At 36.4% G+C, this 26,342-nt stretch overlaps 1 long non-coding RNA gene across 2 annotated transcripts in view; it reads right to left on the reverse strand.

Moving 5' to 3' along the window:
- Positions 1–26,342, reverse strand: part of LOC136042355 (uncharacterized) — a 129,509-nt gene that overhangs the window by 15,720 nt on the left and 87,447 nt on the right. Inside the window, exon 1 of one of the 2 annotated variants that reach the window (XR_010621276.1) lies at positions 16,155–16,264. The exons of the other annotated variant lie outside the window; for it this stretch is intronic. This is a non-coding gene — a long non-coding RNA (uncharacterized LOC136042355). Of the gene's footprint in view, positions 1–16,154; positions 16,265–26,342 lie in introns of those variants that run through there. 2 annotated transcript variants of the gene reach the window in all.

Genomic DNA, 26,342 nt, shown 5'->3' on the forward strand with positions numbered 1-26,342 from the left:
TTTACCTTACAACAGGGTGATCGTGACTGTTTCTTTGGGCTTGTCCCACTTAAATTAAGTACATCTGATCGACGCTTGGTTTAATTTATTCTTATGATGCCCTCATTTAAGCAGTTTGAATTGGTTTCAGCAAATTTCTGGGGGAAACCACTATGGCAAGCTAAGATCCTAAAAGTTAGAACTGATGTTAAAGGAGGCACTAGCAACTTGTTGCTTTGCTATGGATCGCATTCTGAACACCGAGTCATTGAAGCTAGCTTAGCATCCTTCAAGGATCATTCTGGTGAAGCCGCTAAGGAAACTACAAAGGGGGTTAAAAAAGCATTTCAGGAAGTTCAAATGTCACAAGAAATTTATAAAATTGTTTCCAAAAGTTTCACTGCTCTTAATTCGAATCAAACCCAAGAGCAATTACCAGCATTTGCACCATTAGAAACATTAGCTGCAACAGACAATCGGAGGGCACCTAGGCCCCTCCCAAGCTCATTTTCCCCTAAAGTCACCGGATCAGAATTCTGAGATAACCATTTTATTTATCATAGTCGACAAACCTAATAACTATGTCTTTGGGGACGATTTACTCCCCCGCAGTCCCCGTGGGAGGGGTTGCAAGTTAGAAACTTTGACCTGTGTTTACATATAGTAATGGTTACTGGGAAGTGTATGGACGTTTTCACGGGGATTTTTTTGATTTGGGAGCGAGAGTTGAGGTGGGGGGGGGTTACGTGAGAGGATCTTTCCATGGAAAAACTTCTCATGGGGGAAGAGACTTTCAATGAAGGGGGCGCAAGATTTTTTAGCATTATTTAAAAAAAAATGAAAAAATATATAGCCTATGAAAAGTTTTTTTTCTACTGAAAGTGAGGAGCAGCATTAAAACTTAAAACGAGCAGAAATTATTGCACATATGAGGAGTTTACCTCCTCGTAATACCTCGCTCTTTACGCTAAAGTATTTTCAGTAATTTCAACTATTTATTCTACGGCCTTTGTGATTCAAGGGTCATTCTTAAGGAATTGGGACAGAATTTAAAGCTTTAGTGTAAAGAGCGAGGTATGGACGAGGGGTGAACTCCCTCATATACGCAATAAAAACATACGAATATAAAAGTTCGTTACGTAAGTTAATTCGTAAATTACGTCTATTTTTTACTAATGAAAATGTTCGTAAAAAAATTAAAAGTTCTAGTTGCTTTTTTAAGTAATCAAAAAATTGGACGGCAACTGGGCTTCCTCCTTCTCTCCTTTTTTCTCAAAATCTTCCGATTAAAACTATGAGAAAGCCATTTAGCCAAAAAAAAATTATTATTCAAATTTCATATTAATTATTTATGTACGGAGAGCCAAGATCAAAACATGCATTAATTAAAAAACGTCCAGAAATCAAATTAAAAAAACAAGTTTTTTTAAATGAAAGGAAGGAGCGACATTAATACTTAAAACGAACAAAATTACTCCGTGTATGAAAGGGGCTTTTCCTGCTCAACGCCCCGCTCTTTACGCTAAAAGTTTTTTACTGTTTTAAGAAGTAGAGTTAAGAGAAAGAGTCAAACTTTAGCGTAAAGAGCGGGGCGTTGAGGAGGAAAAGCCCCTTTCATATAAGGAGTAATTTCTGTTCGTTTTAAGTTTTAACGTCGCTCCTTACTTTCATTTAGAAAAACTTGTTTTTTTATTTAATTTTTATATACAGCGGTCGTCCATTGTCGACCAACACAGCGGAGCATATCGAAAATGCATTGCAAATATATTCAAAGATACTTTGATCGTCCAGATTCCTACTGATTTTACCCTCGAGAACGGCTTGATACACTCTTTTTGCAGCTGCCTCAACAGTATGAAACTATTCGATACACCTTTGAGCATGGCATCAACGATAGTTTGTCCGCACACGAGTAGTTCATAATTGTTATATTGAGATCCCTGATTGATTTCAAAAATATCATCAGGCTCTCTGTCCCCCTCCTACTATATTCCTCAAATATCATAGGCCTACGTTTGACATAAGCTCGTTTCAAACCTATTCATGTCCTTTCTCCCCTGTCAGGTAGTTTTGTTTTAGGTTGAGTCCCGGTTGAACTTCATTGAAGTAAGGATACTGGGGCTGTTTGAAAAAATTTCAATTTTAGTTTTATTGGTCGTTTGCTATTGTAAGCTTTTCTTCTTTTATATGTTTATCTTTTTCTGAGGACGGCCTTGGGACATTGGGCCAAGGTACTCATTCAAATTAGATTTCCACTTTTTTACGAAAAGAATTCCCTATTGATTTTCTTGTTTTTGATGTTTGTGGTGGAATACTAGCATCGTATTGTTTTTTATTGAGATTAAATAAAAAAAAACAAGTTTTTTTAACTGAAAGTAAGGAGCGACATTAAAACTTAAAACGAACAGAAATTACTTCGTATATGAAAGAGGCTGCTTCCTCATCAACGCCCCGCTCTTTACGCTAAAGTTTGACTCTTTCTCTCAATTCTTCTTTTTAAAACAGTAAAAAACTTTAGCGTAAAGAGCGGGGCGTTGATGAGGAAGCAGCCTCTTTCATATACGAAGTAATTTCTGTTCGTTTTAAGTTTTAATGTCGCTCCTTACTTTCAGTTAAAAAAACTTGTTTTTTTTTATTTAATTTCTGAACGTTTTTGAATCAATGCATGTTTTGATTTTGGCTCTCCGCAGAGGAATAATCAAAACGAAATTTGCATATTTTTTTTTTTGGCTCAATGGCTTTCTCATAATTTTGATCGAATGATTTTGATAAAAAAAAGAGCGGGGGACGAAGCCTAGTTGCCCCCCGATTTTTTGGTTAATTAAAAAGGCAACTAGAACTTTTAATTTTTTACGAATCTTTTTATTGGTAAAAGATTTACGTAACTTATAAATTAGCTTACGTAAAGAACTTTTGTATTCCCATGTTTTTATTACATATATGAGGGGATTCGCCCCATCGTCAGTACCTCGCTCTTTACACTAAAGCTTAAATTTTATCCCAATTCATTAAGAATGACCCCCTGAATCACAAAAGCCGTAGAGTAAGTAGTTGAAATTACTGAAAATACTTTAGCGTAAAGAGCGAGGTATTAGAAGGAGGTGAGCCCCTCATATGGGTAATAATTTCTGTTTGTTTTAAGTTTTATTGCTGTTCCTTACTTCCAGCTGAAAAAGCTTTTTCACTTTTATTTTTAATTATTTTTTTTTAAATAATGCTAGTAAATCCTGCTCTCCCTTCATGGAAATTTTCTTCTCCCATTACAAATTCTCGAAGGAAAGTTCCCCCAGCATATCCCCCTCTTCTCAACCCCTCCCCCAAACCAAAAAAAATCCTACTGAAAACGCCTGTATACTTCCCAATAACCATTACTATATGTAAGCACAGGTCAAAGTTTGTAACTTGTTGCCCCTCCCACGGGGACTGTGGGGGAGTAAGTCGTCCCCAAAGACATAGTTATAAGGTTTTTCGACTACGCTGAATAAAATGGCTATCTCAGAATTTTGATCCGTTGACTTTGGGAAAATAATTAGCGTGGGAGGGGGCCTAGGTGCCCTCCAATTTTTTTGGTCACTTAAAAAGGGCACTAGAACTTTTCATTTCCGTTAGGATGAGCCCTCTTGCAACATTCTAGGACAACTGGGTCGATACGATCACCCCTGGGAAAAAAAAAAAAAAAAAAAAAAAAAACAAATAAACACGCATCCGTGATCTGCCTTCTGGCAAAAAATGCAAAATTCCACATTTTTGTAGATAGGAGCTCGAAACTTCTACAGTAGGGTTCTCTGATACGCTGAATCTGATGGTGTGATTTTCGTTAAGATTCTATGACTTTTAGGGGGCGTGTCCCCCTATTTTCTAAAATAACGCAAATTTTCTCAGGCTCTTAACTTTTGATGGGTAAGACTAAACTTGATGAAACTTATATATTTAAAACCAGCATTAAAATGCGATTCTTTTGATGTAGCTATTGGTATCAAAATTCCATTTTTTAGAGTTTTGGTTACTATTGAGCCGGGTCGCTCCTTACTACAGTTCGTTACCACGAACTGTTTGACAAAACTAATTTTTTCTCAGACAGTTGACCGGTTTTTCTCAAACAGAGCAAACTTCTTGAGTGTTGTTGAGCAAGCACAAAAGTACGAATAATTCTCTAACGTCTAAAAATAAAAATGAAGATTTCGACTGCTTTGGCTTTCCATGCCTTTGAAAACCTAAATCATTTAGTTTTGATTGACAAAACAACTTCAATTTCCACGAAAAATGGCTTAAAACAACCTTTAAGGGAGGCAACTGAAATTTAAAAATAAATATATGAATATTTAGGTATAAAAGAGATAATAAGAAATTTTTTATCAACCCTATGTTTTATAATTTAATGCAACAAGAATAAACTAGCATTACTTTTTATCAAACAGTTCGTGGTACGAACAGTGAGTAAGGAGCGACTCGGCCCAAACGTAATCAAAGCTGTAAAAAAGGGAATTTTGATAAGAATTGATAGAACAATAGCATTGGCTTCAATGCTCAATCCAAATAACCAAAAATTTGTTAACTTTAATGTTGCCCATCAAAAGGCCGCAACTCTGAGAAAATTTGCCCTATTTTCAGAAAAGAGAAAAGTTCAAATGATCTTAATGAACATAACACTATTAAATTCAGCTTATGAACATATTATGAACATATATAAACATATTAGATTCATTAGATGTCAGAGAACACTCCTATAAAAGTCTCAAGTTCATAGCTACAAATGAAATTTTGTGTTATTTGCCAGAACAAAGATTATGGATCTGAGTTGAATTTTCCCCAGGGATGATCGTATAAAGCCGACGGTCCTGGAATGTCGGAATAGGGTCTGTTCGAACAAACATCGAAAGTTCTAGGGCCTGTTTTAGTGACCAAAGAGATTGGAGGGCGACTAGCCTCCATCCAAGCTCCTTTTTCCCCGAAGTCATCTGATAAAAATTTGGAAGAGCCATTTGATTCAGCATTGTAGAAATATCCAATACCTATGTCTATGGGACTGATAAGACACCCCATAGCCCATAAAAGTTTGTTTTATGCGAGGGGGGAAGGATATTCCACAGAATAAATTGTGGAAAAAAAAGTTTTCAAGGGAATTTTGCAAGCGAATTTTACACTGAGATGGGGATTCCGCAGCAAGATTTTAAAAAGGTCAGATATTGAGTATAAAAGTTTTTTCAGACACTAGATTTTTCAGTACTTTTAGAGTTTTCTTATTAAAATTCAACAGCTTTTTTATATTTCGGAGTAGCTCTTAAAGAATTGGGACAAAACTTCAAAATCAAACAGTTCGTGGTAACAAACTGTAGTAAGGAGCGACCCGGCTCAATAGTAACCGAAACTCTACAAAATAGAATTTTGATACCAATAGTTAAATCAAAAGAATCGCATTTTAATGCTGATTTTAAATATATAAGTTTCGTCAAGATCAGTTATACCCATCAAAAGTTAGGAGCCTGAGAAAATTTGCCTCATTTCAGAAAATAGGGGGAAACGCCCCCTAAAAGTCATACAATCTTAACAAAAATCACACCATCATATTCAGCGTATCAGGGAACCTTGTTGTAGAAGTTTCAAGCTCCTATCTACAAAAATGTGGAATTTCGCATTTTTTGCCAGAAGACAGATCAAGGATGCGTGTTTATTTGGTTTTTTTTTGTTTTTTTTTTTTGTTGTTTTTTTCCCCAGGGGGGATCGTATCGACTGAGTGGTTCTACAATGTCGCGAGAGGGCTCATTTTAACGGAAATTAAAAGTTCTATTGCCCTTTTCAAGTTACCGAAAAAATTGAAGGACACCTAGGCCCCCTCCCATACTCATTTTTTCCAAAAGTCACCGGATCAAAATTCTGAGGTAGCCATTTTATTCACCATAGTCGAAAAACCTAATAACTATGTCCTTAGGGACGACTTACTCCTCCGCAGTCACCGTGGGAGGGGCTGCAAGTTACAAACTTTGACCTGTGTGCATATAGTAATGGTTACTGGGAAGTGTACAGACGTTTTAAGGGGGATTTTTTTTTGTTTAGGGGGGAGATTTGAGGGGGGGTTACGTGGAAGGATATTTCCATGGAGAAACTTATCATGAAGGAAGAAAATTTCAATGAAGGGGGCGCAGGGTTTTCTAGCATTATTTGAAAAAAAAATGAAAAAATAAATATGAAAAGTTTTTTCTACTGAAAGTAAGGAGCAGCATTAAAACTTAGAACGAACAAAAATTATTACGCATATGAGAGGTTTACCTTCTCGTTATACCTCAGTCTTTACGCTAAAGTATTCTCAGTAATTTCAACTATTTATTCTACGACCTTTGTGATTCAGAGGTTAGTCTTAAGGAATTGGGACAAAATTTAAGCTTTAGGGTAAAGAGCGAGGTATTGACGATGGTTGAACCCTCTCATACACGCAATAAAAACATAGAATATTAAAGTTCGTTACGTAAATTAATTCTTAAGTTATGTATATTTTTTACCAATGAAAAAGTTTGTAAAAAATTAAAAGTTCTAGTTGCTTTTTTAAGTAATCAAAAAATTGGAGGGCCACTAGGCCTCCTCCCTCGCTCCTTTTTTCTCAAAATCTTCCGATTAATTGCAATTAATTAATAGGAAAATTTGTTTTAATTATTTATGTGCGGAGAGCCAAGATCAAAACATGCATTAATTCAAAAACGTCCAGAAATTAAATTAAAAAAAAACAGGTTTTTTTTTAAATGAAAGTAAGTAACAACATTAAAACTTAAAACGAACAGAAACTACTAAGTATATGAAAGGGGCTTTTCCTCCTCAACGCCCCGCTCTTTACGCTAAAGATTCTTACTGTTTTAAAAATAGAGTTAAGAGAAAGAGTCAAACTTTAGCGTAAAGAGCGGGGCGTTGAGGAGGAAAAGCCCCTTTCATACACTTAGTAATTTCTGTTCGTTTTAGGTTTTAATGTTGCTCCTTACTTTCATTTAAAAAAACTTGTTTTTTTTTATTTAATTCGTCGTAAAGATCGAGGGATGAGTAACAGGTAGGCTAGTTCCCCTATTGTCCGATGAGCAATAATTTATGTTCTTTTAAGTATTAATGTCACTCCTTCCTTTCTCCAGGAAAAAATTATACAATATGAAAACAATACCAGCTCGCAGTTTTAAAGCAAATCTGGGTACTTGATAATTATAGCGACCACACCAAGGAAGTTAATTATAGCGACCACACTCATGAAGTGAAGCTAGAAAACAGAAAACAGAATAATTATAGCTAACATATTTTGCATGCAGACCCGCTATACTTCCCCTCAGCCCCCTCCTAATGTGCAAATATATAGCCCAAATTATATATTTCCCAGATATTCTCCCAATGCGGCTCTCTTAATTCAACCTTTGTTCCTGTAAATTGAATCACTGTGACGAAACAAGAACCGGAAAATAAGTGACAGGTGACAGAATGCATTTGACTTATATAATTTGGGCTTCGTTTTTGTAGATTAGGGGGGAGGGGTAAAGTACAGCTGGTCTGCATGAAAAACGGGATTAGCTACAATTATTCTGAATATCATGAAGTAAGAATTGTTTTCTAACTTCACGGTCTCCCAACATTTGCGTGGTTGCTATAACTAATAAGAACCCGGTCATTAGACAGACTGCATCAATCGCTAGCAAGACTGCTTGTATGATCTAATTTCTGAATGAGATTTTCAATGCTTCGGCTTTAGTTAATGTTTCTGGCATTTCACTTTTGTTTTTCCTTTTTCGAGCGCTAAGGACGGCTTTGTAATGGTACTTGCAGAAATATGCGCTTTATCACTTTGAAAACCAGCAGTTACATTGTGCCTTTTCATTTTATTTATTTTTTTCAATCTAAAATTTCTCGAAAGTTTTTACTTTATACTCTATTAGTGCATCTAATAATTGTAGTAGTAGCCGTAGCCCTGAGAGTTTCAACTTAATGCTCTTAGCGTTCCTGATATATCCTTTGCACAGCCATATTGCGACTACTTTACTATATCTATTTGGTCATTTACCTTCCTTGGAGTCTTGGACCACAATAATATTATAATCCGTGTCTTGAACTATGGTTATCCCCTTCTTGTTTCTCATCCGGCTTCTAAAAGCCAGAAATACATCCTTATTACCAACTCAGATTAAAAAGTTAACAAAAACTCCGCATTCTGAATATCAAATCACAATGAAAGTAGTAGCCACGGAGACAAGGTGAATTTTGTTAGTTTGAATAAGTCAAAAAGTTCGTGGTAATGGACTGTAAATAAGGAACGACCCGGCTCAATAGTAACCAAAACTTAAAAAAACGGCATTTTGACAACAATGGATATATAAAAAGAACTGGCTTTTTATGATGATTTCAAAAATATAAGTCTAATTAAATTTGAGTCTACCCATCAAAAGCAACCAGCCTGAGAAAATTTGCCTGATATGCGAGACAAGGGGGAAAGACCCCCTGTAAGTCAAAGAATTTTAATGAAAATCACATCTTTTTAGCCAGAAGAAAGATCACGGATGCGTGTTTATTTGTTGTTGTTTTTTTATTTGTTTGTTTTGTTTTTTCTCAGGGGTGATGATATCGACGCAGTAGTCCTTAAATATTGGGAGAGGGATCGTCTGAATGAAAAATGAAGTTCTAGTGCTCTTTTTAAGAGACCAAAAAGATTAAAGGGCAAATACACCCCTCCCTCCTTTTTCTTAGAATCATCCGGTAAAAATTTCGAGATGGCCATTTCGTTCAGCATAGTTGAAAGGCCAAATAACTATGGCTCTGGAGATAACACGATCACCAATAGACCCTGGGGAAAGGTCTTTTAGCCAATTTTGGTTAAAAATTGTTAAAAAAAAATTTATAGCTACGTTTTTAAAGATAACTTGACCCCTCAACACCTACGAGGCAAAGGCTAAAAGCTTTGAACTCTGGCTAGTGTTTACATAGTCTATTGGTTATTGGGAAGTATACAGATATTTTTTCGAGGAAATATTTTCCGGTACGGGAGCGGGTATTTTATACGGGAAGATTTTCACATTGATAGGGTAGTTTCTGGAGGTGAGCGTTCCAAATAAACTTTACATGGGGGGGGGGGATACTTTGCCAAAATTAATATGCAAATTCTGTTTTAATTTTTCATGTAAGTTGAGCCAAATTCAAACCTGCATTAGTTTAAAAACTTTCAGAAAATAATTTTTTTAAACAAATTTTTTTAATCAAAAGTAAGGAGCAACATTACAATTTAAAACGAATAGAAATTATTCCGTATATGAAAGGGGCTGTCCCCTCCTCTGAGTAATTCTCCTTATGCTAAAGTATGACTTCGTCCCAACTCTATTTTTTAAACTGTTTCCTTCAAAACACTGGCAACCATGGATTTAGAGTACACGGGTTGAAACAATAGAGGTTCGTGGCCAAATACTTGGGAAATACCCAGACGGTATTTTCCTAGAGAACTAACTGGAGAGGTGGAAGCATACTAAGAAAATAATTCTTTAATCACAGTTTACAGAATAAGAATAGTATAACACATTTTGCATTTAGCCTCGCTACACTTTACCCCCAGCCCCCCCAGACGATGCGCAAATATATAACCCGAATATATTTTCCAGCTATTCTCGCAGTGCGTCACTCTTGTTTCAACCCGTGTACTCAAAGCCTATATAGAAAATGTCTATGTAGGCTGTGAGTGTGCCTGTAAATTGAATCAACTGTGACGAAATAAAAACTGGAAAAATAAGTTATGGTGGCCGAATGCATTTAAAATACATAATTTTGGCTATATTTATACATTAGAGGGGAGGGGCAAAGTATAGGGAGGCAAAGTATATGCAAAATGTGTTAACCATGATTATTCCGCAGGTTTAAACCACCTTTGTCAGCAATGTTAAAAAGGTACGTTCTTGGGCAGGCCTGGGTCCACTAGGGTAAATGAGTGAGGTATCCGAGGCTATTCTAGTTCCATTCGTAGCAATGAATTTCAGGAAGAGGGCTGATAACCCAACCATCGTTTGGTGTATTTAGCTCTCTGTGGCTAGCCGGATATCCAAAGGCACGTGAAGTCAGCCCTACATGTGCCATAAATTTGCTTGGGATCTGAACTTTGGGCTATACAAACTGCTTTGATAAAGAACAATATAAAAGATAATCCATTGTGCCCACATCAGCGCTGCCAGTGACTAAAGTACAGTGGCAATAGGACCCTCCACCTGCCAAGGAAGATTGAAGCCCCTGTGGCTCTGTAAGAATGACCTGACGAAAATTCTATCAACTTGTGGTTTAAGTAGTATTTAAAGCGAATTTCGTGCAACAACTATCTAAAGTTTCCTTTTATGAACTCATATGTAAATTTAAAATGAGTCTCTTTATAATGAAAGAAACAAAATAATGTTCCTTTTTCTTAATCACCCTCAGCTTTCTGAATGAATATATTCATATAACTTAAAACCACAACCCCCCTCCCCCCAACTAATTTTTTTAGATAAAGTTAAATAATTAGCTTTAAATTGACATTAAAGATCGATGCGTCAACCTTAAACAAAGCATTAAGGGTATGCTCAATCATAAAGGTACAGAACAACTGATCAAGATCCATGCAGCCAATTTAATAAAATTCTTTGTATCTAATATACTACAGTTAATGTTCCAGCTGATATTTCAGATTCCCTGAACCAGGTATCTAAGCGAGGATTGGATTTACTACTGTGGCAGCTTAAAGCACTTCAAATAGATTTTAAATGTAGGCTATTCAGACAAAAAAACTTTTCCTAAAAAGCCTGTAATCAAACAGTTTGTGGTAACGAACTGTAGTAAGGAGCGACCCGGCTCAATAGTAACCGAAACTCTAAGTTACATCAAAAGAATCGCATTTTAATGCTGATTTTAAATATATAGGTTTCATCAAGATCAGTTATACCCATCAAAAGTTACGAGCCTGAGAAAATTTGCCTCATTTTAGAAAATAGGGGGAAACACCCCCTAAAAGGCATGTAATCTTAACGAAAATCGCACCATCAGATTCAGCGTATCAGAGAATCTTATTGTAGAAGTTTCAAGCGCCTATCTACAAAAATGTAGAATTTCGCATTTTTGCCAGAAGACAAATCACGGATGCGTGTTTATTTGTTTTTTTGGGTTTTTTTCCAGAGGTGATTGTATCGACTGAGTGGTCCTAGAATGTCACAAGAGGGCTCATTCTAACAGAAATTAAAAGTTCTAGTACCCTTTTTAAGTGACCAAAAACATTGGAGGGCACCCAGGCCCCCTCCCACGCTCATTTTTCCCAACAGTCACCGGATCAAAATTTCAAGATAGTCATTTTATTCACCATAGTCGAAAAACCTAATAACTATGTCTTTAGGAAACGACTTACTCCCCCGCAGTCCTCGTGGGAGGGGCTGCAAGTTACAAACTTTGACCTGTGTTTACATATAGTAATGGTTACTGGGAAGTGTACAGACGTTTTCAGGAGGATTTTTTTGGTTTAGGGGGAGAGTTGAGGGGGGGGGGTACGTGGGAGGATATTTCTATGGAGAAACTTCTCATGGGGGAAGATAATTTCAATTAAGGGGGCGCAGGGTGTCGGCTTGTGAGATGCTTCAAACAGGCTAAATTGGCTACTTAGGTCTACTTTTGCAGTATTAGCAGAGTTTTTAACTAGTTTTCTTATTCATTTAAATTGTCAAAGGTGTTTTCTATAGGGTGTAGGCTTGTGAGATGTTTCAAACAGGCTAAATTGGATACTTAGGTCTACTTTTGCAGTATTAGCAGAGTCTCTAATAAGTTTTCTTCTGCATTTAAATTCTCAAAGGTGTTTTCTATAGGGTGTTGTCTTGTGAGATGTTTCAAACAGGCTAAATTGGCTACTTAGGTCTACTTTTGCAGTATCAGCAGAATTTCTAATAAGTTTTCTTATTCATTTAAATTATCAAAGGTGTTTTTTATAAGGTGTTGGCTTGTGAGATGTTTCAGACAGGCTAAATTGGCTACTTAGGTCTACTTTTGTAGTACCAGCAGAATTTCTAATTCTGCACATACACTTCAAGTAAGAAAAATACTTATCTCTATAGTCAGAATTGCATCCTGAATCCAAAGTTATTGTGCATTTGCATCAGAAAGGAAATTAATATTCACCATATACAGACCTAGCCTATACCAATTCAGGGTATATATTTGCACGTTAGTGAGTATATGTGTATGTATGTGTATATGTGTGTATGTGTATATGTATGTGTGTATGTATATGTATGTATATGTATGTGTATATATGTATATATATGTATATATATATATATATATATATATATATATATATATATATATATATGTATATATGTAAGCCCTATAGATAGGTAGAGTAGCTCCATAGGAGGCTTAGGCCAAGTAGGACCTTGTCCCAGTGGGGCCCATAATAGAAACTGGGAAACCCTCCCCTGGGGGTCATAATTTCAGGTGGAGGAGGAAGAAGGCCCCTCAAATGTACACTCAGCAGGGCCAACTGCCGTGTTCACACGTCAGATGAGTTACAAACCTTCTCCCAGTAATGGGTTAAATTGCATGGTGAAGCAGAACACCATCGTGGGAGGATCCTCTATAGGAGGACAACTGCGGCAGGGCGTAAGATCCAGATTTATGGACAACGGCCTCTGTAAAGGGCTGCCTCGACCCTTTCGGGGTACCTGCAAGACTGGGAAACTTGCGGTCAATTTTTCCCACTTGAGGAGTGGCGCCCCTCGAGGAAATTATAGCCTAGTAAACAACACAGCACTCGTACGGGATTCTGAGTATTGGATAATTTTCTGGGCTTGGTTTGTTTTGATGGGCGTTTTCGGGCTGAAAAACCTCTTCCTAGCTAATTTATCTACTATGGGCTGCCTCCCCGTAGTAGCATAATATTTGTAGGCATGAATATATAATGAGTCGGAGGTAATAGGCTTGGGACTGTCTGTGCAGGATTTCGACTCTTGTTGATAGAAGAGCATCGCCAAGTGCTGAAAACCATGTTGTGACCAAGATGGGCCCAGGATTGCACAAAGCCTCCAACTTACTGGAGGTCCCAGGGACTTCTTGCTGTCCGGTTCTAAGCCGGCTTAAGCGCTTCGGTGTAGACTTGAGAAGATATGTTGGTCCCCATCCTGCACTGGTATCCGGGATCACTGCTTTTCTTGAGGCCAAAATAATTTCAAAGATTTAAAGAACATGAAAATTGGAACTTGGAATGTTACGACGTTAAAAAATGCAATGCGGTTTTAGAAAAGGTAGAGGATGTGTCGACCATGTTTTCACTCTTAGGTTAATAATTGAGAAGTCCCTTCGTTGTCAAACACCTTTGGTCCTTAGTTTTATCGATTATGAGCAAGCTTTCGATTCTGTTGATAGAACAGCGTTAACAAAGGTCTTATCGTTATATGGTATACCAGAAAAATACATTAAAGTGATTTGCGCTATGTACGAGAATAATACTGCTGCGGTTAAGTTAGGAAATGAGGTTAGCAACTGGTTTTGTATTAAATCAGGAGTTAAGCAGGGTTGTGTTCTATCCCCCTTTATATGGATCATTTTGATGGACTTCGTCTTAAGGAGCACAGGAAAGGCAATTGGAGCCCATGGAATCAAATGGGGAGGAAGAACGCTCCTGGACTTAGATTATGCTGATGATTTAAGCATATTAGATGAAAGTGTGAGCAAAATGAATGAATTTTTAGAGGTTTTACGAGTTCAGGGTGCTAAAATAGGCTTGAAAATTAATGTTAAGAAGACTAAGTCACTAAGGTTAGGAATAAGTGAAGATGAACAGGTGACCTTAGGTAACGAAAAGATTGATCAGGTTGGGAGCTTCAGTTACCTTGGTAGTATTATTAGTAAAGATGGTGGGAGCAGTGAAGATGTTAAAAGTAGAATAGCTAAAGCTCAGGGTGTTTTTTCACAGTTAAAAAAAGTTTGGAAGAATAGAAAGATAAGCCTACAAACCAAGATTAGAATATTGGAAGCTACAGTGATGACAGTGGTCAAATATGGCTCTGAAGCATGGACACTCCGAAAAGCAGATGAAAATTTACTAGATGTTTTCCAGAGAAATTGCCTACGGATTGTTCTGGGTACCCGGCTGACTGACCGTATTTCAAACAGTAGGTTGTACGAAAAGTGTGGTTCAATCCCGCTTTCTGGGGCTATAATGAAAGAAAGGTTGAGATGGCTAGGCCACGTTCTACGGATGAAGGATGACAGATTACCGAAGATTGTCCTTTTTGGCCAACCGTCTGGGGCTACACGGAAAGCAGGTCGTCCTTGTCTGGGTTGGGAGGATGTCATAAATAAGGATTTAAAGGAAATGGGAACTTCCTGGGAGGGTGTAAAGAGGGAGGCTTTAAATAGATTAGGTTGGAGGAGGAGCGTGCGTAGCTGTGTTGGCCTCAGGCGGCTTGGTGCTGCAGTGAGTTATTAGTAGTAGTAGTAGTAGTAGTTATGAAACAACAATTGTTTTCTTAGCATGTTCCTTTCTCTACAGTTAGTTCTCTAGGCCAGTGGTTCTCAAACTGTTGTACGCGCACCCCTTGGGGGTACGCAAAATTTGTAAGGGGTAAGTGGCCGGCTAACAAAAAAAAAACCCATCCCTTTACCTCTAGGACTGACAATTTCAATTGAGCCTATATTATATCTATAGTTTACTTTGTAGCGATAACTGAGGTGTAGGCTAACTAAAATAAAATTTGGTTATAAAGGGGTACAGTGTCTAAATAAGTTTGAGAACCACTCTTCTAGGGAATGGCCCAAGCAATAATTTACGCTAAATATATGCACATTAGGAAACAGAGGGGGCAGAACCGGTCCTGGGGTTGATGGTGTCAGGAGAAAAGTTAATTATAGCCCCCTCCCCTTGCTTCCCATTTCAAAAATAAGAAAAATAAAGCCAAATTAAAGTGAAAAATTAGATTATAATGATCAATTCTCCCGCCGCGACGCCTTCTATGCCAAGGCACTCAGAGCAACTGCCCCACTTGCCCCATCCCTCGAACAGAACAGGTTAGGGTAAAATTTTAGTTAATTGACTTCTTGGTATCTCGGAAAGGGTTTAGGCTAGGAAAATGAAACTTTCAGGGATGGGTCTACAGGCTAAAGTATGTCCCGGGAAAGTATTTAAAAGTACCCACATCCGCTCCTTCTCCCTTTAGAGAGCCCTGAAATTTGCCTTCAAGACAGGTCTATACCTATTGAAATTTAGACAAAACATTTTACCTGAATTTTAAGTTACTAGTTGCTTTTTCTCTGCCTTTAGTTCTGAAAATGCAATTCCTGTTATTTGAGTAGAATTTTGAGCCATATCAATATTTTTTTTTTTATAATTTAGGAAATGCATTTGCATAGCCTATTTTTAAAACCTTATAAAATGGAATTGGGCAAAGTTATGAAGCTGAAAACAATTTTGTTGTACTTCAATTAAGCAGAATATCTATTTGGCAAGGTTTCACTTTTATAGCAAACACATTTTTAAACGTCAGGGACCTCTAGAGGGAGGAGTGGAGATAGTTGCTTCAACATACCTTCCCGGGACATACTTTAGTCTGTAGATTCATCCCTGAAAGTTTCATTTTCCTAACCTAAATCAATTCTGAGATAGAAAGAAGTCAATTAACTAGAATTTTACCCAGGTTAGGTTGAAGTATAGTGGAAGCACCTTCAAATGTGTTTAACTATTTTTTTCTCTCTCTCTTGATAGTTCCTTTTGAAGATTAATATCTTTTTTGAGATTCCCCCGCCGCTACCCCTAATGTACAAATATTTACTCTGAATTGAAATATATCCTGAATTGGTATAGAAAAGGTAGGGGTAAAGTTTATTTCCGATGTAGCCTAAATGAATGTTAAATCTGGATTCAGGACGCAATTCTGACTATAGAGGTAACTATGAACTTTACCCCTATCCCCCTTAATGTGCAAGAACATACTCTGAATTGGTGTATATAGGGGTGGGGGTAAAGTTCATTTCTGACACATGAATGTTAAATTTGATTCAGGATCCAATTCTTACTATAGCCTAGAGGTAAGCTTATTTCTAAGCAGACAGAATAGTCCGTTAATATAAACATTACCCCCAATATCAGTCTGTTGACTATGACCCAAAATTGCGGTTATTCCACATTTCAATACACTGAAGAAAAAAACAAAAAAACAAAAACTTACATCTAAAAAACTGAAATCATTTCAAATTCAACTACAATCCAAAGTGTTTAAGTCAGACTCTCAGACAAGATTTTTCTCAACCAAAGAATTCATGTTGGAAAGAGTCCAGACTCTGACGCGCAGACTCTGACTCAGGCTTCTTCATACAAAGCCTGTCTAACCTGTTTATTTGTATCAATGAGAGTTTGATCTACTAATAAGCAGTGTGCTAGCACTTAGCACATTAATTTCCCTTCTGAAAAGGTGTTTTGTTTGGCGTGTCTTCAGCGGGTGGACTGTTTCATTTCGAATAATAAAAATCAACTGAGTTTTCTGAGGGATTTATCAGTTCGAACTTTAAAGATCATAAACTCACTACTTCATAAAAAAGGGGTGCCAAACCATGGAACCTTTGGGGGAGGGTTAGGATTTTGTTGAGATGAAAAAAAAAGGTGTTAAAATCATGAAGTATGGGGGACAATAAAATTTATTTGAATAAAATTACCCAAAAAGGGTTTATGACGAAAAGTTCTTCCCTAATTCTATCTAAAATTTCAATTACTCCCCCTCCTCTTATTAACAATGCCAGACTTAGCTAAGAGAGCACCATGTCCTCAGTCAATCAAGGAAGTTCGGGTGATATATTTATCCTGCATACTTATCTGATATAGCGACAACACTCAAGAAGGGAAATTAGGCTAATCCTAATAAATATACCTAAGTATGATAAAAATATTCTACTTTAGAAACCAATTCGGGATATATATTTGCACATTAGGGGGGTGAGGGTAAATTATAGTGGGTCTGAGTGCAAGATGTGTTAAGTACATTTAATCTGTATATTATGAAGTAAGAACTGTTTTCTAACTTCACAATGAGGGGCGTAATTTGCTATGGGGAAGGGAGGAACTGTCCCTCCCAGACCTCAGTTTCCCCCAGACCCCGTTTGCCCCTCAGCTTAATTTTTTTTCCGAAATCTTGTCAAAACTAAAATTATCCTGCATAATTTAAGCATCAACAGAAACAGATTAGTTTTCTTAAAAATATATTTACCTTTATAGCACTTTATCAAACAGTTCGTGGTAACGAACTATAGTAAGGAGCGACCCGGCTCAATAGAAACCAAAACTCTAAAAAATGGAATTTTGATACCAATAGCTACATCAAAAGAATCACATTTTAATGCTGATTTTAAATATATAAGTTTCATCACGTTACGCATCAAAAGTTAAGAGCCTGAGAAAATTTGCGTTATTTTAGAAAATAGGGGGAAACACCCATCTAAAAGTCATAGAATCTTAACGAAAATTACACTATCAGATTCAGCGTATCAGAAAACCCTACTGTAGAAGTTTCAAGCTCCTATCTAAAAAATGTGGAATTTTGTATTTTTTGCCAGAAGGCAGATCACGGATGCGTGTTTATTTGTTGTTTTTTTTTCCCCAGGGGTGATCGTATCGACCCAGTTGTCCTAGAATGCTGCGAGAGGGCTCATTCTAACGGAAATGAAAAGTTCTAGTGCCCTATTTAAGTAACCAAAAAAATGGAGGGCACCTAGGCCCCCTCCCACGCTAATTAATTTCCCAAAGTCAACGGATCAAAATTCTGAGATAGCCATGTTATTCAGCGTAATCAAAAAACCTTATAACTATGTCTTTGGAGACGACTTACTCCTCCACAGTCCCCGTGGGAGGGGCTACAAGTTACAAACTTTGACCAGTGCTTACATATAGTAATGGTTATTGGGAAGTGTACAGGCGTTTTCAGGAGGATTTTTTGGTTGGGGGGAGGGGTTGAGAAGAGGGGGATATACTGGGGGAACTTTCCATCGAGGAATTTGTCATGGGGGATGAAAATTTCCATGAAGGGAGCGCAGGATTTACTAGCATTTAAAAAAAAAACAATGAAAAAATAAATATGAAAAAGTTTTTTTCAGCTGGAAGTAAGGGGCAGCATTAAAACTTAAAACGAACAGAAATTATTACCCATATGAGGGGCTCACCTCCTCGTAATACCTCGCTCTTTACGCTAAAGTATTTTTAGTAATGTCAACCATTTATTCTACGGCGTTTGTGATTCAGGGGTCATTCTTAATGAATTAGGACAAAATTTAAGATTTAGTGTAAAGAGAGAGGTACTGACGAGGGGGCGAACCCTCTCATATGTGTAATAAAAACATAAGAATAAAAAATTCTTTACTTAAGCTAATTTATAAGTTACGTATATCTTTTACTAATAAAAAGATTTGTAAAAAATTTAAAGTTCTAGTTGCCTTTTTAATTAACCAAAAAGTTGGAGGGCAACTAGGCTTCCTCCCCCGCTCGTTTTTTTCTCAAAATCATTCGATCATGATTATGAGAAAGCCAAAAAAAAAATGCAAATTTCGTTTTAATTATTCCTCTGCGGAGAGCCAAAATCAAAACATGCATTGATTCAAAAACGTTCAGAAATTAAATAAAAAAACAAGTTTTTTCAACTGAAAGTAAGGAGCGACATTAAAACTCAAAACGAACAGAAATTACTTCGTATATGAAAGGGGCTGCATCCTCATCAACGCCCCGCTCTTTACGCTAAAGCTTTTTACTGTTTTAAAAAGAAGAGTTGAGAGAAAGAGTCAAGCTTTAGCGTAAAGAGCGGGGCGTTGATGGGGAAGCAGCCCCTTTCATATACGAAGTAATTTATGTTCGTTTTGAGTTTTAATGTCGCTCCTTACTTTCAGTTGAAAAAACTTGTTTTTTTATTTAATAGTACTAGATAGTACCTTCAAATGGCTTATTTTTATAGTTTTTACTATCATTTTCTCTTGATTTGGGAAAATAGGCTCCACCTCCCCCTCCCCTCCTTTCATCCACTATTTTTACGAAATTACGCCACATAATCACACTGTCAAAATATTTACCCTTACCTCCCCTAATATGCAAATATATAGCCCAAATTATGTATTTTCCATCTATTATGTCACTTGTCTTTGTCTTGTCTTTTGCTAAGCTATGAAAGAAACCGACTCTACATTGCGTCAATGGATAAAAATTCTTAAGAAAGAAGCTAATTTTTGCCAAGCTTAGCCTTAGCTATTTTAATGAGTATATAAATTTTGCATTCTTTTCGTATTGGATTGCTAATCATGAAATATTCCGAATTTTTTATACTTTTATGTGTTTTTTAAGAAAGAAGCCCATTTTTGCCAAGCTTAGCCTTAGCTATTTGAATGAGTACGTAAATTCTGCATTCTTTTCGTATTGGATTGCTAATCACGAAATATTCCAATTTTTTTGTATTTTATGTGTTTTCTTAAGAAAGAAACCCATTTATGCCAAGCATAGCCTTAGCTAATTGAATAAGTATATAAATTTTGCATTCTTTTCGTATTGCAATGTTAGTTCAGAATTTTTTTATTGCATTTTTACAGGTTTTCTTAAAACCCGTGACCATCTTAAAATATGTCATTTTTAACTACTATGTTTCAATCTTGAAACCTCAAAAACTAGAGATTAGTTTTTTGCCAGTTATAACCGAAAGACGCCTTGCAAACAAACTTCTTTCAAAGCGGCTAGTTCATATCAAATGCGATGAAAACGAAAACAAATCCATATAAGCATTCATGCAAGATTACTTAGTTGAATAAGCATGAAATGTATATAAACATGTAAATCCCTTACTTTGGGGACAATTCCTTACTTACAACATTTTTGAAAAAATGAGGATGTTAAAAAAATAAAATACCGAGAAAAATCACGAATTAAGTGAAGAATGACATTTTTTTAAATAATATGTTGGGAAATGTTTCGTTTAATGTCTAAAATTTACAAAATTCGTTTTGTTTTGCCATCTTATATTCCAAATTTCTAATATGTATAACTTTTTTCCCTTTTATGCCATTGTGTCTAGGCACATGGGAATGTCTCGTTTTGACTTAAAAAGTTCTAGTTGGCAACCCTGCGTCTGTCACCCACTTGGCACCTCTTGGTTTCTAGTGCTGTTGGTGGTCACCTATATTTTAAAGTAGGGCCTGTCTACTGGGTATGAAGAACGAACTTTGTTCTATCCCAAAACAGGGCAATTTTTTTTTTTAATTGACTTAAAACAGTAAAGAATCTGTAAACTATAAGAAGGATATCAAAGCAAGGGCTATCTGAATAACTTAGGTAGGTTAACTTTGAGCTACTATACCTCCTGATGACTTAATACCTCTTTTTTTTATGCTTCCCAGCGCTGTATAGTATCTAATACGGCATTTTGCAGCAGTTCATTGCAAAAAAAAACATTTAACGCAAGATAGCGTCAGTGATTTATTTTCAGCATATTTCTTATTTCAGGCAAATTTCTAGTCTGATAAGTTTCCCAAACTTTTAGGCCCTTTTTCTATAAGCAAGATAATATAAAATACCACATGCATTGGACTAAGAGTATTCCTGCACGCAAGGGTGATTCGAAGCATCCAGGCTCCGGGGGAAGAGGTCCATTTAAATGACTTCAAAATCGTATTGTACGACTCATGACAATTTATTATACATTAATCCTTTATCATTTATGCCTATCTATGGAGACAAATCAGAAACTAAAGTGGAATGCCTCATACGTAAATGTGTAATTAAAAACAGCAAAATTTATTTTCACCCCTTGTTCAAAGTGGAGTAGTGTTGGGCAATCTTGTTTTGTTTTTTTCAGTCAATCAGAGTCAGAGGCAAGTCAGAGGCATCGGTGAGGTCTTTTTCATTTGCCGAAAACTCGAGTGAATCTATTCGAGACAGTTCCTAGCAAATTATTAACAAACCTTAGCTTGCTACATATTCTTTTGGCAGTAGCAGCTAGGACAGGTGTTGTCACGGCCAATTTGTAAAGACGATTAGATTGCTTAAGCTGGCATTTGTCGGTGATTTCCTTCACCAAAAAGTCTCTGAAGCAAATGGCAGCCTGGCAACACTGGAACTGAACTTCAAGCTGTACTTAGAGAACAGTAAAATCTGAAGTTCTTTCTTGGTTTTGGAAACAATATTGTTGCTAATTAGATTAAATAAAAAAAAACTAATTTTTTTAGCTGAAAGTAAGGAGTGGCATTAAAAATTAAAACAAACAGAAATTACTCCGTATATAAATTGGGTTGTCCCCTCCGCAATCCCTCGCTCTTTACACTAAAGCTTTTAATTGTTTTAAAAAGTAGAATTGTGGCAAAGAGTCAAACTTTAGCGTAAAGAGCGAGGGATTGCGGAGGGGACAACCCATTTTATATACGGAGTAATTTCTGTTCGTTTTAAGTTTTAATGCCGCTCCTTACTTTCAGCTAAAAAAATTAGTTTTTTTTTTTTAATTTCTGAACGCTTTTGAATTAATGCATGTTTGGTTTTGGCTCTCCGCACATAAATTATTAAAATGAAATTTGTATATTAATTCTTTTTTTGGCTAAACGGCTTTCTCTTAGTTTTGATCAGACGATTTTGAGAAATAAGGGGTGGAGAAGGAGGCCTAGTTGCCCTCCAATTTTTCGGTTGCTTAAAAAGGCAACTAGAACTTTTAATTTTTAACGAACGTTTTTATTAGTAAAAAACATACGTAACTTATAAATTAGCAACTTATGTAAAAAACTTTCATAATCTTTTATGTATACAAGGGGGTTTGTATCCTCGTTAATACCTCGCTTTTTACACTAAATCTTAAGTCTTGTCCCAATTCTTTAAGAATGACCCCTGAATCAGAAAGGCCGTAGAATAAATAGTTGAAATTACTAAAAATACTTTAGCATAAAGAGCGAGGTATTTATCTCCTCCTAAATACCTCGCTCTTTATGCTAAAGTATTTTTGGAACCCCTCATATGCGTAATAATCTCTGTTCGTTTTAAGTTTCAATGCTACTCCTTCCTTTCATTTGAAAAAACGTTTTCATGTTTATTTTTCATTGTTTTCTTATAGTAATGCTGGAAAATCATGCGCCCTTTTCCTTGAATTTTTCTTCCCCAATGAAAGATTCCTCCAAGGAATGATCCTCCAACATAGCACACTCCCCTCAGCCCCACCCCCCAAACAAAATAAAATCCCTCTGAAAACGTCTGTACACTTCCCAATAACCATTACTATATGTAAACACTGGTCAAAATTTGTAACTTGCAGCCACTCCCCCAGGGATTGTGGGGGAGTAAATTATCCCCAAATACATAGTTATTATGGTTTTTGACTATGTTGAACAAAATGGCTATCTCAAAATTTTGATCCGTTGACTTTGGGAAAAAAATGAGCGTGGGAGGGGGCCTAGATGCCCTCCAATTTTTTTGGTCACTTAAAAAGGGCACTAGAACTTTTCATTTCCGTTAGAATGAGTCCTCTTGCGACATTCTAGGACCACTTGGTCGATACGATGACCCCTGGGAAAAAGAAAAAAAAAAAACAAAAAAAAACAAACAAACCAACACGCACCCGTAATTTGTCTTCTGGCAAAAAATACAAAATTCCACATTTTTGTAGATAGGAGCTTGAAACTTCTAGAGTAGGGTTCTCTGATACGCTGAATCTGATGGTGTGATTTTCGTTAAGATTCTACGACTTTTAGGGGGTGTTTCCCCCTATTTTCTTATATAAGGCAGATTTTCTCCGGCTCGTAACTTTCGATGAGTAATCATTGTAATCCGTCAAAACCGTCCCTATGTACAATTAAATAATTTTTTTTTTTTTAACTGAAATTAAGAAGCGACAATAAAACCTAAAACACAGAAACTATTCCGTATATGAAAAGGGCTGTCCCCTTTCTCTCAATTCTACTTTATTAAACAGTAAAAAACTTTAGCGTTAAGAGCTGGGCGTTGAGAAGGGAACAGCCCCTTTCATACACGGAGTAATTTTGTTCGTTTTAAGTTTTAATGTCATTCCTTACTTTCAGTTAAAAAAAATAGTTTTTTTTAAATTTAATCTCTGAATGTTTTTGAATTAATGCATGTTTGATTTTGGCTCTTCGCACATATATTATTAAAATGAAATTTGCATATTGATTCTTTGTTTGGCTAAATGGCTTTCTCTTAGGTTTGATCAGACGATTTTGAGAAATAAAGGGTGGGGAAGGAGGCTTAGGTTCCCTCCAATTTTTTGGTTACTTAAAATGCAACTATAACTTTTAATTTTTAACGAACGTTTTTATTACTAAAAAATATACGTAACTAAAGAATTAACTTACTTAACAAACTTATATTCTTATATTTTTATTATGTATACGAGGGAGTTTTCCCCCCCTTAATACCTTGCTGTTTACACTAAGGCTTAGGTTTTGTCCCAATTCTTTAAGAATGACCCCTGAATCAGAAAGGCCGTAGAATAAATAGTTGAAATTACTAAAAATACTTTATCATAAAGAGCGAAGTATCTAGGAGGAGAAGAACCCCTCATATGCGTAGTAATCTCTGTTCGTTTTAAGTTTTAATGCTACTCCTTACTTTCAATTGAAAAAGCTTTTTAATGTTTATTTATTCATTGTTTTTTTATAGTAATGCTAGAAAATCCTGCACCCTTTTCGCTGAATTTCTCTTCCCCCATTACAGATTCCTCCAAGGAAAGATCCTATCAAATTGATTCCTCTCCTAACCCCCCCCCCCCAAACCAAAAAAATCCCCCCGAAAACGTATGTACACTTCCCAATAACCATTACTGTATGTAAACACTGGTTAAAGTTTTTAAATTGCAGCCCCTCCCCCGGGGATTTTGGGGGAGTAAGTCATCCCCAAAGACATAGTTATTATAATTTTTGACTATGTTGAACAAATGGCTATCTCAAAATTTTGATCCGTTGACTTTGGGAAATAATGAGCGTGGGAGGGGGCCTAGATGCCCTCCAATTTTGTTGTCCACTTAAAAAGGGCACTAGAACTTTTCATTTCCGTTAGAATGAGCCCTCTTGCGACATTTTAGGACCACTTGGTCGATACGATGACCCCTGGAAAAAAAAACAAATAAACAGGCACCCGTGATTAGTCTTCTGGAAAAAAATACGAAATTCCACATTTTTGTCGATAGGAGCTTGAAATTTTTGCAATAGGGTTCACTGATAAATTTTTGCAATGGGGTTTACTGATAAACTGAATGCGATGGTGTGATTTTTGTTAAGATTTTATTACTTTTAGGGGGTGTTTTCCCCCTATTTTCCAAAATAAGGCAAATAAGACAAAGACTAAATTTGATGAGACTTATATATTTAAAATCAGCATGAAAATTTGATTCTTTTGATGTATCTCTTAGTATCAAAAAATCCGTTTTTTATGGTTTCGTTTACTATTGAGCCGGGTCGCTCGTTACTACAGTTCGTTACCACGAACTGTTTGATAAAACAGGTGTTCTACCATTGAACTATATATGGAATAGAAATTCAACAAGTCTATCCGGCTCTGATGTTTCTTTTGCTAGCGGCCTTACTTACCTAGGTATGCCTATTGGAGAAAACCTGAAAGAAACTGTAAACCTGGCAATCAAAATTATGCCAGTCAGATCCGGGCTGCGTATGCTTCTCTTGCTTCAAACGTTTCGTATCTAAGTAGAGTTCACCGTTCTCATGTATATAATAGCCTAACGGTTCGTCACTTACTTGCCCTTACTCCTGTTTGGTCTTTCCTTAATTATGGCAAAAGAAATCAAGTTCATCTCCTTTGCTTTTGCTTTTCTTTTGCTAGCAGCCTTACTTACCTGGGTATGCCTATTGGAGCAAACCTTTAACCTAACCTAAACTGTAAACCTGGCAATCAAAAGTTATACCAGTCAGATCCGGGCTGCGCTGCATATGCCTCTCTGGCTTCAATCGTTTCGTATCTAAGTAGAGTTCACCGTTCTCACTTATATAATAGCCTAACGGTTCGTCACTTACTTGCTCTTGCTCCTGTTTGGTCTTTACTTAATTGTGGCAAAAGAAAGCAAGTTCATTTCCTTTACTTTAAATTTGCAAAGTATTTAATGAAACTTTCTAATTGGATAAGTAACTCTTTTTTGCAAAGAAAGTATCATTTAGTAAACACAGCTGGAGTTATTGAGAAGCGTATTTGTGATTTCACTACCGAATACCAGAAGTCATTCCGATTTCACTACCGAATACCAGAAGATCTTCGGTAATTTCTGTTTATCCCTTGTTTGTATTTGTCAAAGTGTGTTTTTATTTCTGTTGTCTCTTTTTTTGTCTTTTCTTGATTTTGACTCTTTCTTTTTCTGGGCTTTCAGCCCAGTTTTTTTTTTTGTGATGGGTTATAAATAAAATGATGACGATAATGATACGTAAATAATGGACAAAGTTCATAACTTTCAACCCTTCCGCCGGCGACTGTGGGGGATTAAGTCGTCCTCAAATACGTATTTATTAAGTTTTTGACTATGCTAAACAAAATGGCCATCTAAAAATTTTGATCTGATTACTTTGGGAAAACAATTAGTGCGGGAGGGGGCCTAGTTGCCCTTAATTTTTTTGTTCGCTTAAAAAGGGCACTAGAACTTTTAATTTCCGTTAGAATGATCCCTCTTGCGATATTCTTGTACCACAGAGTCGATACGGTAACCCCTGATAAACAAAAAAACAAAACAAAAAAACAAACAAACACAGATAAGTGATCTTTCTTCTGGCATAAATGCAAAATTCCACATTTTTGCAGATAGGAGCTTGAAACTTTAACAGCAGGGTTCTCTGACCCGCTGAATCTGATGGTGTGATTTTAATTAAAATTCAATGACTTTTAAGGGCTGTTCCCCTTTTTAGAAAATAAGGGGGTCGCTCCTTACTACAGTTTTTTTTTACCACGGACTGTTTGATACCATGCTTGTTTCTCGCTATTTTCACTTTTTTAAATGTTTATTTTTACCAGCCAAAAAAGAACTGACATAAGCGTGCTAAAAATTATAACAGAAATTAGTCGTATTTCACACAAGGCCAGTGCTACTTGTGGGACATTTATCTACGCATCAGCTTGCTATACGAAATGTCTACTGATAATAGAAAAAAGTGAATTTTAGAAAAATATATATATTTTTCTCACAATTTAGAAACTTTGTGGCCAATCCAATGTCGCTTTCTATTGTTATCATTTTTATCATGCAGCACTAGGAGACCACGCTTTGAGACCACCATCCATACCCCGATTTACACAAGAAAAGCTTTTGATTAATATTTACCAAGCATAAAACTACCACAAATCAGCATGAATAAATAGATGAAACCAAAAACGAACCGAAATTACTATAATTAACCGAACCAAACTC

The sequence above is a fragment of the Artemia franciscana genome, unplaced genomic scaffold, assembly GCF_032884065.1.
Source record: "Artemia franciscana unplaced genomic scaffold, ASM3288406v1 Scaffold_1170, whole genome shotgun sequence".
NCBI classification, from domain to species: Eukaryota; Metazoa; Arthropoda; class Branchiopoda; order Anostraca; family Artemiidae; genus Artemia; species Artemia franciscana.